Raw genomic sequence first — 13750 nt, 5'->3', positions numbered from 1 at the left:
TATGTTCAACAGTGTTCAAGTTTTAAATTCAATGAGAATAAAATAAAGATAATAAATTCTGAAAAAAAAATTCTGGAATTTACTGGCTTTGCACACTGTCTATTGCATCACTCTATCAAACACATTACATTTGTTATTTGTGTCTGTTGTTTGTGTCCTTTATGATGTCATTCACTTTATGATGTCATTGTAAACAGTAAATTCCTGGTAAACAGTAAATTGGAGAAGATTGTCATGGGGACCGCAAGGTTAACCCCCGCTCTAGCAGGGAAAATGGCCTTAAAATGCATGTTGTTGTTGTTGTTGTTGTTGTTGTTGTTGTAAACAGTAAATTCCTGTTTGGAATGATTTTCAATGTCGTTTGACTGCCAAACCGGTAAATAGAGTGAAAATATTGTCACAGCCACACACAGGGTTTGGGGTGCATCACGAGTGGGACTTCTTGGACTCTCCCTGACCTCTGGACCTGCAGGCCGCCGTGCCATGGATAGGTTTGCGGCCTGATGGGATGTTAAGCAACTACCAACACCGATTGAGAAAATTTCAGTCATTTGCATCCGGACTGTTCACACACCGTGACAAGCAGTCCTTTGAAAGCTGAACACCAATTTTTTTTTTTTTTTTTCGTATACAGGATCGAGGCTCGTGAAAGAGCAAACATTTATCACACAAAAAATCTAAGACACACAAGGTATATAATAAGGGGAGCGGTGGACAAGATGGGGAGAGAAGCGGAAGCACACAAACACAATATTTGAGAGCAGGGACATCAGGAGATCTGTGGGAGGGCTTGGGAGGAGGAGGCGTGGGAAGGGGTGAGGGGTGGGAGAAGTATAAAACACAGGGATACTGCAAGGACTTCTAGGAAGGAAGTTGGTATTTCAAAAAAGTGAATCTGGGGTGAAATTAGCAGGGGTAGAAAAAAAAATCAAGGTTTTGGATGGGGGAACATAAGAGATGGTGTGGAACAGCTGTTTTAAAGACCTGGAGGGAGGAGCGGGATTGAAGAGAGTGTAGGAGTTTGTTCCAGAGGTGGGAGAAAAGAGGAATGAAGGAGTGAAGGTGAGCAGAGAGTCTTGATTTTGGCAGTTTAACCATAAGAGAGTTGCAGGCAGATCTTGTGCGACCTGTAGGAATATTTGGGGGACATAGCCCAGAGAGAGCTGAGGGAGCAAGGCCGGAGAGGAGTCGGTAGAAGACAGAAAGACCACCAACCTGCCTGCGGTGAGTAAGTGAAATGCCCTTAGAGTTAGCTTCATCGCCGGAGATTCCAATGATTCTGAAAGCTTTGGTTTCAACAGTGTGAAGCCGAGCTAGGTGTGAGGCAGGAGCACCGCCCCAGAGGGGAGAACAGTATTCCATTGAGCTGCCCATGAAAGCCTTGTATGTGGTGAGGAGCTCTGGTGTGCCAAGGAAGGACTTTGCACGACGGAGGATGCCCAGTCGGCGACTGGCTTTGGAGGCCAGATTTGAAATGTGGTTTTCCCAGGAAAGGTCATGGCAGATAGTGAGACCCAAAAGCTTGAGTGACATAACTTCTTGGAGAGGATTATTCAGAAAGTGGAAGGGAGGGTTGTCCAGTCGGTCTTTTCGGAGAGACATAGTAAGAGTGTGAGATTTGTCAGGATTGAAAGACATGTTCCACTTGTTTGACCAGTCTGTGATTTTGTCAAGGTCTGCAGAGAGTGAGGAGGCTGCAGCCTGCCGATCTCAGGGATGAGGAATGGAGCGGCAGAGAGTGGAGTCATCAGCAAAGAGATAGAGAGGATTTTCAAGAGAGTCAGAGAGATCATTGATGAAGACCAGAAAAAGCACAGGGCCCAGAACACTGCCTTGGGGAACTCCAGCCTGAACAGGAAGGGGAGATGAGAGAAACCCATTCAGGGCCACCCTTGGACCGAAACCGACTATAAACCTGTTCCTTTTAATCTCCCCACACGTCAAGCATTTTATATTTTTCCCACATGGGTGGCTCACCCCTCCCCTCAATCAAGCTAAGGACGACACCCCGCCTAAGTCGGTGCATGAGCCGTACTCACGCTCGTTCATGCACTCCAATCTGCACGCTCCCGGCGCACACTCATGCTCGGCACTCCAAGGAACCCCAGGTTCTTTATGCCACCCAAGCTTGGCACGCACTCTTTCACACCATGTATTCGCTCCAGCTGATGCATCCTCACCTCCTCATACTCCGCTTTGATCGCTCATCTCCTCTTCATCTGCACCTGCCATGCGTTATCCCGATCTTTCCACATTGTTTCTGCACATTCCATGATCTCCTCCGAAACATTCTTTGCCCTCGCTCGTCTCCAATCATTTTTCTTTGCCTCCATCCATTTATTCTCTTATTTTCATTATTTCCTGCTTTTCCCCCTTTAGTTCTTCTTCTAAGATTACTTTAGTGTCTTCCATTAGTTCTTTCATTTTCTGTACTTTTGTCTCTATCGTTGATCCCATTTCTTCCATCTTCTGTGTTCGGTCATCATGTCCCATTTTACATTCTTTTTTGTCTTTCTGAGCTGCCCTTAGATCCTGTATTTCTTCTGATTTGCTCGTTCGGTTCTTTTTGCCCCTAAGCAAGTCATTTTACTCCCTGTTTAAGTCCATTTATCTCTTCATTAAATCCCATTTATCTCCTCAATCATTCAAGCCACACCTATCCCCATCTTGTTTAAGACACCGTCCACATGCTTCCTCACTTCTCACCGTAGAGCCTCATGCATTGCGACGATGTCATTTCCCATAGCCTTCACATCAGTCTTTACCTCTGCCTGCCCCACATACATGTCAAGCCTTATTCCAGCCAGCCTGTCCCTCCTACATTTTCATTGTCATGTCTGCCATTCGTTGACTACTCAACATCATCTGGTTTCTGCCGGAATGCGATGGCAATAGTGACCCACTATTCCGTGGCATCCGCGCTGCTTTTTGCACAGGCTGGGGAGGGGTGAGGTGGGGGAAGGTCCTCCTGGTCCTACTTCTACAATGTTTCATTCATTTATGGCTTCCTGGGACGTTAGCCCCTCCTCAAGCCACGAATGTTAGCCACGAATGCCTCCTCAAGTAAGCCCACCATGTCCTGCTTACCTTGGCTTGACATCGCTGTATAAATCTTTTTAGTAGAATTTCACTCTACACTCCTTCCAATTTTTGGGGAGCCGCTGGTAGCACCCCAGATTTGACTCTCACTCCTGACATCAATTGTCCCGGATGCAGGGTGCTCCCTCTTTTACAAACATATTTCCTTTTGCTGCCAAACGGTTTGGCGGTGACAATTGGGGTTCCTGCCCTCAATGCACACCCATATTTGTTGTTATGAGATATAGCCTAACACAAAGCCTTTAAGGCCACTCAAAGTGGGGCCGACACAAAGGAAAGTATAGATATTAGACATTAGATAGAAAAGAATGATCTATTGACATTCTTCTTGAATTGAGGAAGGTTGGGAATGAGGGGAAAGCAGGATGCAGGTAACTTGTTCCAGAGTGATGCTGTGCAGGGGAAAAACAAACCAGAAGAATACCTTACAGTCGTACTCCTTGGGACAGATATAGTGTATGGATGGGAAGAAACTGCCAAACATGTCGAGCGACTGAAAGTATGCTCAGGTGGAACAACCTGATCGGCCCCTAGCTCCTCTCCAACCCCGAGCTCCTCTCCAACCCCTAGCTCCTCTCCAACCCCTAGCTCCTCTCCAACCCCTAGCTCCTCTCCAACCCCTAGCTCCTCTCCAACCCCTCGATCCTCTCCAACCCCTCGCTCCTCTCCAACCCCTCGCCCCTCTCCAACCCCTCGCCCCTCTCCAACCCCTCGCCCCTCTCCAACCCCTCGCCCCTCTCCAACCCCTCGCCCCTCTCCCCTCTCCAACCCCTCGCCCCTCTCCAACCCCTCGCCCCTCTCCAACCCCTCGCCCCTCGCCCCTCTCCAACCCCTCGCCCCTCTCCAACCCCTCGCCCCTCTCCAACCCCTCTCCAACCCCTCTCCAACCCCTCGCCCCTCTCCAACCCCTCGCCCCTCTCCAACCCCTCGCCCCTCTCCAACCCCTCGCCCCTCTCCAACCCCTCGCCCCTCTCCAACCCCTCGCCCCTCTCCAACCCCTCGCCCCTCTCCAACCCCTCGCTCCTCTCCAACCCCTCGCTCCTCTCCAACCCCTCGCTCCTCTCCAACCCCTCGCTCCTCTCCAACCCCCGCTCCTCTCCAACCCTCTCTCCTCCCCAACCCTCTCTCCTCTCCAACCCCCGCTCCTCTCCAACCCCCTCTCCTCTCCAACCCATCCTCCTCTCCAACCCCTCACTCTTCTCCAACCCCTCGCTCCTCTCCAACCCCTCGCTCCTCTCCAACCCCTTGCTGGAACGAATGCCAGTTTAAACATGATTACCTTTACTTCCGTATAATAATGATGAATGAAATAATAACGAAGAAATATCTGTCGGCAATTTCCCGTCTGTGGCGATACGTGAACGAAGCTATGCCCCTCTCTCCACATTATTGTGACGACGTATAAATTAAATATTTAATCGTGACGATTATCATCAAATGGAAAAGTCCGCCACGAATTTTTTATATATCTCGCCATTTTCCCGTCTGTTATTTAAGGCGGTGTATGACAGACCGTGCCGCGATTTAAAAAAAAGATATCTCGGCAATTTTCCGCGTGTGCGTGAATGTTCTCATTTATTTCTGACACCGAGTCTAAAACCATCGATAAAAATTAAATCAGATGGTGAATTCGAGATAAAATCGTGAGGGTGATTCAATGAATGGGCTTTATTTTACAGGCCTTTGAGAATTCATTTCGTTCTATAAACGGATACTTTCATGGGATTATCGTCCCGGTTTTTTTTCAACCGAGTCTAAAACTATGTTAGCGACTGTTAAAAATGAAATGATATATCGAATTTGAGTTGAAATAAACCTGTGTGAGAGAGAAAGACAGCACGGGCCTAACTAAACAGGCCTCAAAGCTATTCGATTTAATAAAAATAGAAAAAAAATAAAAAATGGTGGATATTTGTTTTCATGAAGCCTCTCCAAGAATGGGTGGAGCTACTCTGCAAACGGAGTAAGCCACACCCCGGACGGACAGACAGACAGACAGACAGACAGAATCACCTTCGCCTATTATAATATAGATGCTCTGCTTTTTCTGCTCCCGTACCCTTCGCCTTCTGCCACTCCTTGAACTTCTTCCTCTTCTTGTCAATCCTCTTTCCAACTTCATCATCCCACCACAATGTTTCCGAGTGCCTCGGTGGTCCTTTTGTCCATCCACATACCTCACCAACGGCTCCCAACAGACTATCTTTCATTGATATCCAACCACTTTCAAGCTCAACCACATCATCCTCTACCATACTCAGCCTCTCTTTTAATGCCTCCCTTACTGTCACCTCTTTCAACCTCCACACCTTCATTCTCGGTTGGTACTTCACCCGCCGAGCTCTCCTCGCACCTTTCACCCTTATGTCGCAGACAACCAAGTGGTGCTGTGAAACAGCCTCCTCCCCCGGGATCACCTTTGTGTCCCGGAGGTGCCCCCTATCTCGCCTACGCACCATCACGTAGTCAACAGTTGTCGTCGACCCACCTGACGTGTATGTAACAAGCTTATTATCCTCTTTCTGGAACTGAGTATTCCAAATCAACAAATCAGCTCCATCAGCAAACTCCAAAATCCTTTCACCTTCTCCATTTCTCACACAATACCCGTAACCCCCATGAACTCCCTCAAAACAGTCTATACTCCTTCCCACATGTCCATTTAGGTCTCCTCCGACCACAACAACTTCCTCATCTTTCACATTTTCCATCAGCTTCTCTATCACACACCAGAACTTGTCCTTCTCTTCATCGCTCCGACCAACCTGCGGAGCATATCCTGAGATGACGTTCACCAAGAGCTTTCCAATCATCATTTTCACCATCATCAACCTTTCACTCACTCTAGTCACACTCACCACACTGTCTACAAACTCCTCAGAAAACAGGACACCAACACCATTCACGCCCTCCGGGCACCCTTGCCACACAAACTTGTATTTCTGTCCCTGCCTACCCTTCACCATTCTCACACCACTTCCCTTCCATCTCGTCTCTTGCACACAACATATGTCCACTCTTCTTCTGATCAATACTTCCATCACTTCGCCTTATCTCCCTATCATTGTCCCTACATTCCATGTCCCAAACCTCAGAAACCGATCTCCACTTTGGGCTGTACCCTGCTCATATGTAGTTGTAATTGTCATGGTTCTCTTTTTGAGGAAATGTTTTTATGGCCGGATGCCCTTCCTGCCGCCAACCCTGTTAGTTGCCTTTTGCGACACACAGGGAATTACCAGTGAACTCAATTTACCGACCTCAGAAGGATGACAGGCTGAGTCAACCCCCATGGCGTTAATTCAGCGATCGACCGGGATTCGAACCCAGGATCCTAGGATCCCAAGCCGGCACCCTAACCACGAAGCCAACACCAGGCTTCACATGATCAAGTCTAGCCAGTTAAATATTTATCAAATCAAACCCCTGGTGTGTATTGACAACTGTTGCAAACTCAAAGGAACCAATGAATACCCCCTTCAACCTTTGGCATCAACCTAAGTTTATTATGACATTCATTCATCTCCATCCAGTATATTGATGAATAATACATTCTCATTTTGTTCCAAGTATTTCTTTTGAACCAAGATAAAATGATACACCTCTCTTAATGACCTTGTTTGACCACCCCCCGAGCCACATATCATTTAAAGATTATAGTAAATTATTTTCCCCTCGATTTCTTGACAACCATCAAAATTTTCTGTCCACTCTCGGGTATTACCTCCCAGAGCCTCCAACTTATTTGTATTTAAATTTATTCTTTTATTTGTTTTATTTACCTTCACCCCCGTTATCTCCTCAATTATACCTATTTGGTATTTCTCACATTTGTTATGCTTTCCATTTTTATACCAAGGTTGATTACACCTCCATTCCTTGATTTGGTTATAACCTGGTTCAATCATCTATATAATGGTAAAAAAGGTGGCGGTAGCCTGTTAAAATCCCTAACCCACCACCCCCCTTTAAAAAAAAAAATATATATTATCACTTATAACCATAAAGGACACAATCAATTCCATTCTCTAAAATAAATCTTTCATCATCAAAAGCCCCCAATGCTTTCTTATTCACCTCTTCAGTATATAGCTCATGCTTACAACTTCGTATCGTATTCATTTTTCGAAACTCTTCTTTCTTTAAAGTTAAACAATTATAATAATTTTCAAAGTTTATTATTTCTTTAATTACACCTTTCTTTATTCCTTTTAACTTGTATTCAACTTTGTCTTCTGCAATTCTTGTGAATAAAATGAACCTAAAATCTCTTCTCCATGTAAATCATACAATTTATAAGTCCAAGGAACTGATTCCATTACATCAACAATTTCAAAAAGCTCAGTGGTCCATCTCTGTGTATACAACAACAAACAACAGGCATTTTAAAGGCCATTTTCCCTGCAAGAGCGGGGGTTAGCCTTGCGGTCCCCATGACAATCTTCTCCATTTTGTCATATTTTCTGCATCTCCCCTTGTTAACCCCCTTGCCCACATTTCTTCTTCGACCATCTTTAGCCAAGTCTTTCTCAGTCTTCCCCGTCCTCTACTTCCTTCCACATTCATTTCCATCACTCTTCTCAACCAGTCACTTTCATCCTTCCTCAACACATGACCAAACCATCTCAAACTGTTTCTCTTCACAGCATCCATCACAGGCTCTATTCCCATCATCTTTCGCAATTCATCATTTGGCTTCCTCTCTCTCAACGATACTCCACACATCCACCGAACCATTCGCATTTCCACCCTTTCCAGCCTTCGTTGCTGCTCTACGTTCATTACCCATGTCTCGCTCCCATAAATCATAACACTTCTCACACATGCAGCATCCACCTTTCCCTTCAGTTTCAACGACACTCCCCTCCTCGTCAGCACGCCACTCAGTTCCCGAAACTTCTTCCATGTACATCTCACTCCAGCAACCGTTGCCGAGTCTGATCCACCTTCTCCATTCAGCACGTCTCCTATGTAACAAAATGTTTTCACACCTTCCAGCTTCACGCCATCTCCAAGATCCAACTCAACATTTCCTCCATCTGCAGCTCCCTCTGTGCACACCTTACACTTGACTGTAGCTGCCACACTGGTTAATGACCCTCTCAAACCACTACATTTTTGATGAACCCACTCAGCGCACATTGTACATTGAATTGAGTTCACTCCGACACCCTTCCTGCACATAGCACACGGCCACTTCCCTGTTCTTTCCACCTCACCACATGCTTTACCACTTGCCACACCTTCCGATTCCTTTTTCCTTTTTCCGATATTCACCTTCAGACCTTTCGTCTCCATACATTCCTTCCACTTGTTCATCTTTTCCTTCAGTCCATCCATACTTTCTGCAATCAACGCCTGATCATCTGCATACAACAACTCCCACGGTAAACCCTCCTTTACGTTCCGAGCCAGCACCTCCATCACAGCTACAAATAGTAGTGGACTTAGTACCGACCCCTGATGCACTCCCACCTTCACCTCAAACTCCACTGTTCCCGTCCTTCGTCCTTACAGCTGTGCGCGCTCTTTTGTGCATTGCCATCACTACTCTGATCAACCATTCCTCCACTCCTAACTTCCTCAATGCCCATGTCACTACTTCACGTGGAACCCTATCGAATGCTTTCTCCAGATCAACAAACACAAGAAACAACTTCGTCCTCTTCTCCATGTACTTCTCCTGCAACTACCTCACAATAAAAAGCGCGTCTGTCGTTCCTCTTCCTGGCATAAATCCAAACTGCATTTCGTCGATCTTCACTTTCTTCCTTATCCTCCTCTCCAACACCCTTTCCAATACCTTCATTCCATGCTCCAATAACTTTATCGCTCGATACGAGCCACAGTCCAGAGGGTCACCTTTCCCCTTGTATAGAGGGACGAGGGTACTCAGTTCCCAATCCACTGGAATGCGGCCTTCTTTCACCACCAGATTACAGATCTCTGTCATTCTCTTCACACCCCAACTTCCTGCTGCCTTCAACATATCTCCCACAACTCCCGTCGGCCCTCCCACTTTTCTACTCTTCATTGCTTTAATTACTTCCTCAACTTCCTTCTCGGTTATCTTCTCTGCCGGTCCTAAAACTGGGTTACTCTCGATGTTGCCATCCCATTCATTCTCTGCATTCAACAGTATTTCCATATATCTCTTCCATCTTCCTTTAATTCCATCTGGGTCCACAACGATTTGTCGCACTTCATCCTTCAAGCAACTCACCCCCATCACATGACACCTCTCTTTCGCTATCTGCTTTGCAATCCTGAATACCGCTCTCTGAGCCTCTTCCAAATCCAAGCGTTCTCCCAACATTTTCCGACATGCCTCCTGCGCCTTTGCTACCTCTTTCTTTGCAGCCTTCTTGGCTGCCTTATAACTTTCATGCTCTTCCTTTTCTGCCCCCGTACCCTTCGCCTTCTGCCACTCCTTGAACTTCTTCCTCTTCTCGTCAATCTTCTTTCCAACTTCATCATCCCACCACCATGTTTCCGAGTGCCTCGGTGGTCCTTTTGTCCATCCACATACCTCACCAACGGCTCCCAACAGACTATCTTTCATTGACATCCAACCACTTTCAAGCTCAACCACATCATCCTCTACCATACTCAGCCTCTCTTTTAATGCCTCCCTCACCGTCACCTCTTTCAACCTCCACACCTTCATTCTCGGTTGGTACTTCACCCGCCGAGCTCTCCTCGCACCTTTCAACCTTATGTCGCAGACAAGCAAGTGGTGCTGTGAAACAGCCTCCTCCCCCGGGATCACCTTTGTGTCCCGAAGGTGCCCCCTATCTCGCCTCTATCTCGCCTATCTCTCTGTGTATACCCCTTCTCAAAATTACTTTTCCATCTGTATATTCTTACAATATCAACAACTTTGAACTCAGGTTTTCTCAAATTAATCTCCTTTTCATATTCTAATTTTGTAAATGTTTCCGATGGTTTTGATTTAGTTGATGAATGAATTGTATTATTGTAATTATCTACAATATCCTGAATTAAATATACCCATTGTTGAGAACTGAGTTGTGTGAATTTTTTATATGGTCTCTTTCAAAGTACGATTAAAACGCTCAATAACAACTGCCTTCCCTTCATTAAAGGTGCTGTATAATTTAATACTCTCCCCCTTAAGAAATTTTATGAATATTTTGTTATAGAACTCTGTTCCCTCATCAGTCCATAACTTCTTTGGTTTCCTTTTGCTTTTACTAAATATTCCACTGAAAGCTAACATAAGAGTATCACCCCTTTTGTTTTTTTAAAGGAACAACCCAGGCAAATATACTCCTCAAATCAATAACGGTTAAAGCATACTTGTATCCCTGATTATTATTCAATTCAATTAAATCAGCGGACCAGATGTGGTCGGTGCCTTTAGAATAAACCTTCCTTCTATTAAACTTTGTGATTATCGGTTTATGCAATTCATCAGCCAAAAGCTCCTCAGTCTTGATAACATCATTAGAGCTTAATAGTTTTTTGAGGGTGAAAAACCAACACCAACTTTCAAATTAGCACATCAATTTTTTCACAATAAACCTATCAACTTTCTCTCTCAACGTTGGATTTTGTATCAAAGACAAATTATACAACATTTCTCTGTCAGCTTCATGTTTTTCATCCAATGTAGTGGTATTCCCATAAGCAATATCATGCTTCATACATACTTCATCAACCCTATTTATAGGTTTAGACCAAGGTTTAGGATTGTCAGCCTCATCTAATCTTTTATCCAGGTTTGTTGAAAGACCACAGAAAGAATATCCAGGTAGAAGTAGTTCCCCAGGAATTCCAGTTGTTGTAAATTTACTTCCTGACAAACTTTTGTATGTCTCCTCCACTTTTAGGAGAGATGAATTGGCACTTTTTAGAGCCACACACTTGACATATTCCTTTTTGATAAACTCTATTATTTTTAGCTTTAACATAAGAGATATTTTTAGATTTAGTTTTCTTTTTACATTTGAGACAATAACTCATATTTATTTATCAGAAAAATTCCTAGAGAGTACGAAAACCTTTTTGGTTTTCAACATATACATTTCTATCTTGATTTTTAAAACATAAAGAATCCTTAGGAATGCCTTCACTCTCTCCTCCATTTATTTACAAATAAAACGAACTAAAGTCAATAACACCAACATCATCAACCACATAATCTTTTTCTTCTTCTTCTTTATCCCCACTTTCTCATTTAAATCTCCTCCCTGAAAGTGATGGAACAGTTATTCTTGAAACAAATATTTCCATTAGACTTTTCATTTCTTTATTTTCCTCCTCAGTGCGTTGTTTGATTTATTTGCTGTAATACCTTCAATCCTTTATTAATCTCACTGATTTCCATCTTTCTATATTTTTCCTACCTCTCTCTTTCCTCCCTCTCTCTTTCCTCCCTCTCTCTTTCCTCCCTCTCTCTTTCCTCCCTCTCTCTTTCCTCCCTCTCTCTTTCCTCCCTCTCCTTTTTCTCCCTTTCTTCCCTCTCCCTTTCCTCCTTCTCCTCCCTCTCCTTTTTCTCTCTTTCCTCCTTCTGTCTTTTCTCTCTTTCCTCCTTGTCTTCTTCAACTCCTTCCTCATCCATTGCTACCCTTGAGTTTGAGCACCAAAGAATATCATGCATATATTCATCTGGATTTTGAGATATCCTTGCATCTGTAATTATTTTTCTCATAATAGGATACCAATAAGATTTGTTGATTATTTCTAAAAGAGTTTTATATTTCATAACTTTGAGGAGTGCATTTTTATTTCATATTTTAATCAAGTCTCTGTTTGTGGGTTTAGCAATATCAGTACGAGGCCAGTTTTTAATTACAAAATTCCCATGTATATGTTCCAATTCATAAGGTATGTAAAAACTGAGCACCCTTTTCTTGTTGGTATCCCTGAATACAAAAATTATAATTCTGTTGTTGTCTTCTCCCTGCCATTTATGTATCAGAAATATATGTGAGATTAATATTATGATAGGTAATACCACCCCATCTTCACACTACCAAATCGGTTTGTATTCCTCGGCTTTCTATCTTTATCTCATTACCTTCCTTCTTTGTCATGCAAACCATCGCTATGCTATCATATATTTTTTTATTTCCTAACTCATGTATTTGTTGTTTGCTAATTGTACTTCCACATAACTCCTTATCCTCACCAAGCGGATAATATTCGTCTTTACGAGACCGATTAAAATCATGTAGGTCTTCTAAGTTTATTGAAAAAAAACCAATTATACCCTAAATCAGGCATATCATACCCCCACTTATATATTCGCATATTAACTATATCTCCTTCTTTATAAAATTCAATTGTAAGCAGATAGTTAAATTTAATGAGGAAAGGTGTGTGGTCTGTATAGCCAGGTGTTGTGGTTGTAAATTTTACTTGTTTAACAAAACGTACTTTTTTCTCTTGGAATATATATTGAGATAAATCACTTAATCTCACCAAGTCATTCACGTCAGTAGGACCCGGATAATTGATTAATTTACAGGTATTCTTCATATTAATATTTTTACTTACACTATATTTTTGTCGTTCAGTCTGTGCCTTTGAATAATAATTTGATAAATCAATATCCTGAGGGGATTCTCCAAAGATAGAACCATCTTTCCCAACATGTCATTTATATTAGATTTAAAATAATATCATAAAAATTTTCATGATTGTTGAGTTGAAATAATACATATAAACATAATTGACCACAACATTTTGAATTTAATTCTTGGACTTGAAATGTTTGATAAACACCACTCTCTAAGAAATCCAGTACTTCAAGAGGAGGTGGAAGACCATAATTATCAAAATAATATTTATCCTGACTATTATAAATACAAACCCAATGAGAACCATTTCCATTATTATCTTCTAAATTCAAAATAATATTCTTTGTATTTTTAGACAAGTTTGTTAATTCATCTCTCATACAGATGACCACATTATCAATTTTTAGTTTTTTACAATACTTCGCTAGTTCTATATTTGATGTTGTATTCTTTCCAAATTTTTAAAACCATTTATCCATTTATTTATGAGAATGATACAATCCATTACCCTGTTTAGTTAGTTTAACACCCGCTTGAGCGATAGAGGAAAGCATATCTCCAACCAACAATCTAGCTTTATCAGGGTAGGCTTTCAAGTTTTTGAGCAAAATCCACAATTACACCATTTCCACTAATTTGTTTCTCCAACTCTTTGTTGTGCCTTTCCAACTCCTTTTGAGCTTGTAGTTGAGCCTTCCTTTCATGAGCGGTTTTTACCGCAGCTGAAATACCTCCCATCAAGGCTCCTGCCGCACTTAAACCCGTAAATAAAGGAATTAGAAACGGGAGAAATCCTCCGCTCGTTTCTTTTATTAAATACTTTTTCAACATAGGTTTTGACATTTTAATTTTAAGATGACCAGTGTCGTTCAAAGATTTCATCTGTTCTCTCCAAAGTAAAACATCAATTCTAATGGCTCCTTTTCTTTGAATTGTATCAACATTAATAATACAAGGCTTTTGATTTTGAATACAAGATGTTAATTTATTAAGATTGATTTGATTAACATATACCCCAGTTGGTTCTTTAACACTCATTTATTTATTTTTTTAAAATCTATGTGATATAAACGATAACACCATCTGTATTAATCTGCAATTCTGTT

The 13750-nt window shown here is 42.6% G+C and overlaps 1 protein-coding gene across 1 annotated transcript in view; it reads right to left on the bottom strand.

The window, feature by feature from the left end:
- Positions 1-13750, bottom strand: part of LOC137428878 (uncharacterized) — a 100749-nt gene that overhangs the window by 3577 nt on the left and 83422 nt on the right. The gene's annotated exons all lie outside the window — the stretch shown is intronic.

The sequence above is a fragment of the Myxine glutinosa genome, chromosome 6, assembly GCF_964187855.1.
Source record: "Myxine glutinosa chromosome 6, kmMyxGlut1.1, whole genome shotgun sequence".
Lineage (NCBI taxonomy): Eukaryota > Metazoa > Chordata > Myxini > Myxiniformes > Myxinidae > Myxine > Myxine glutinosa.
This window is presented reverse-complemented; position numbering and strand designations above follow the sequence as displayed.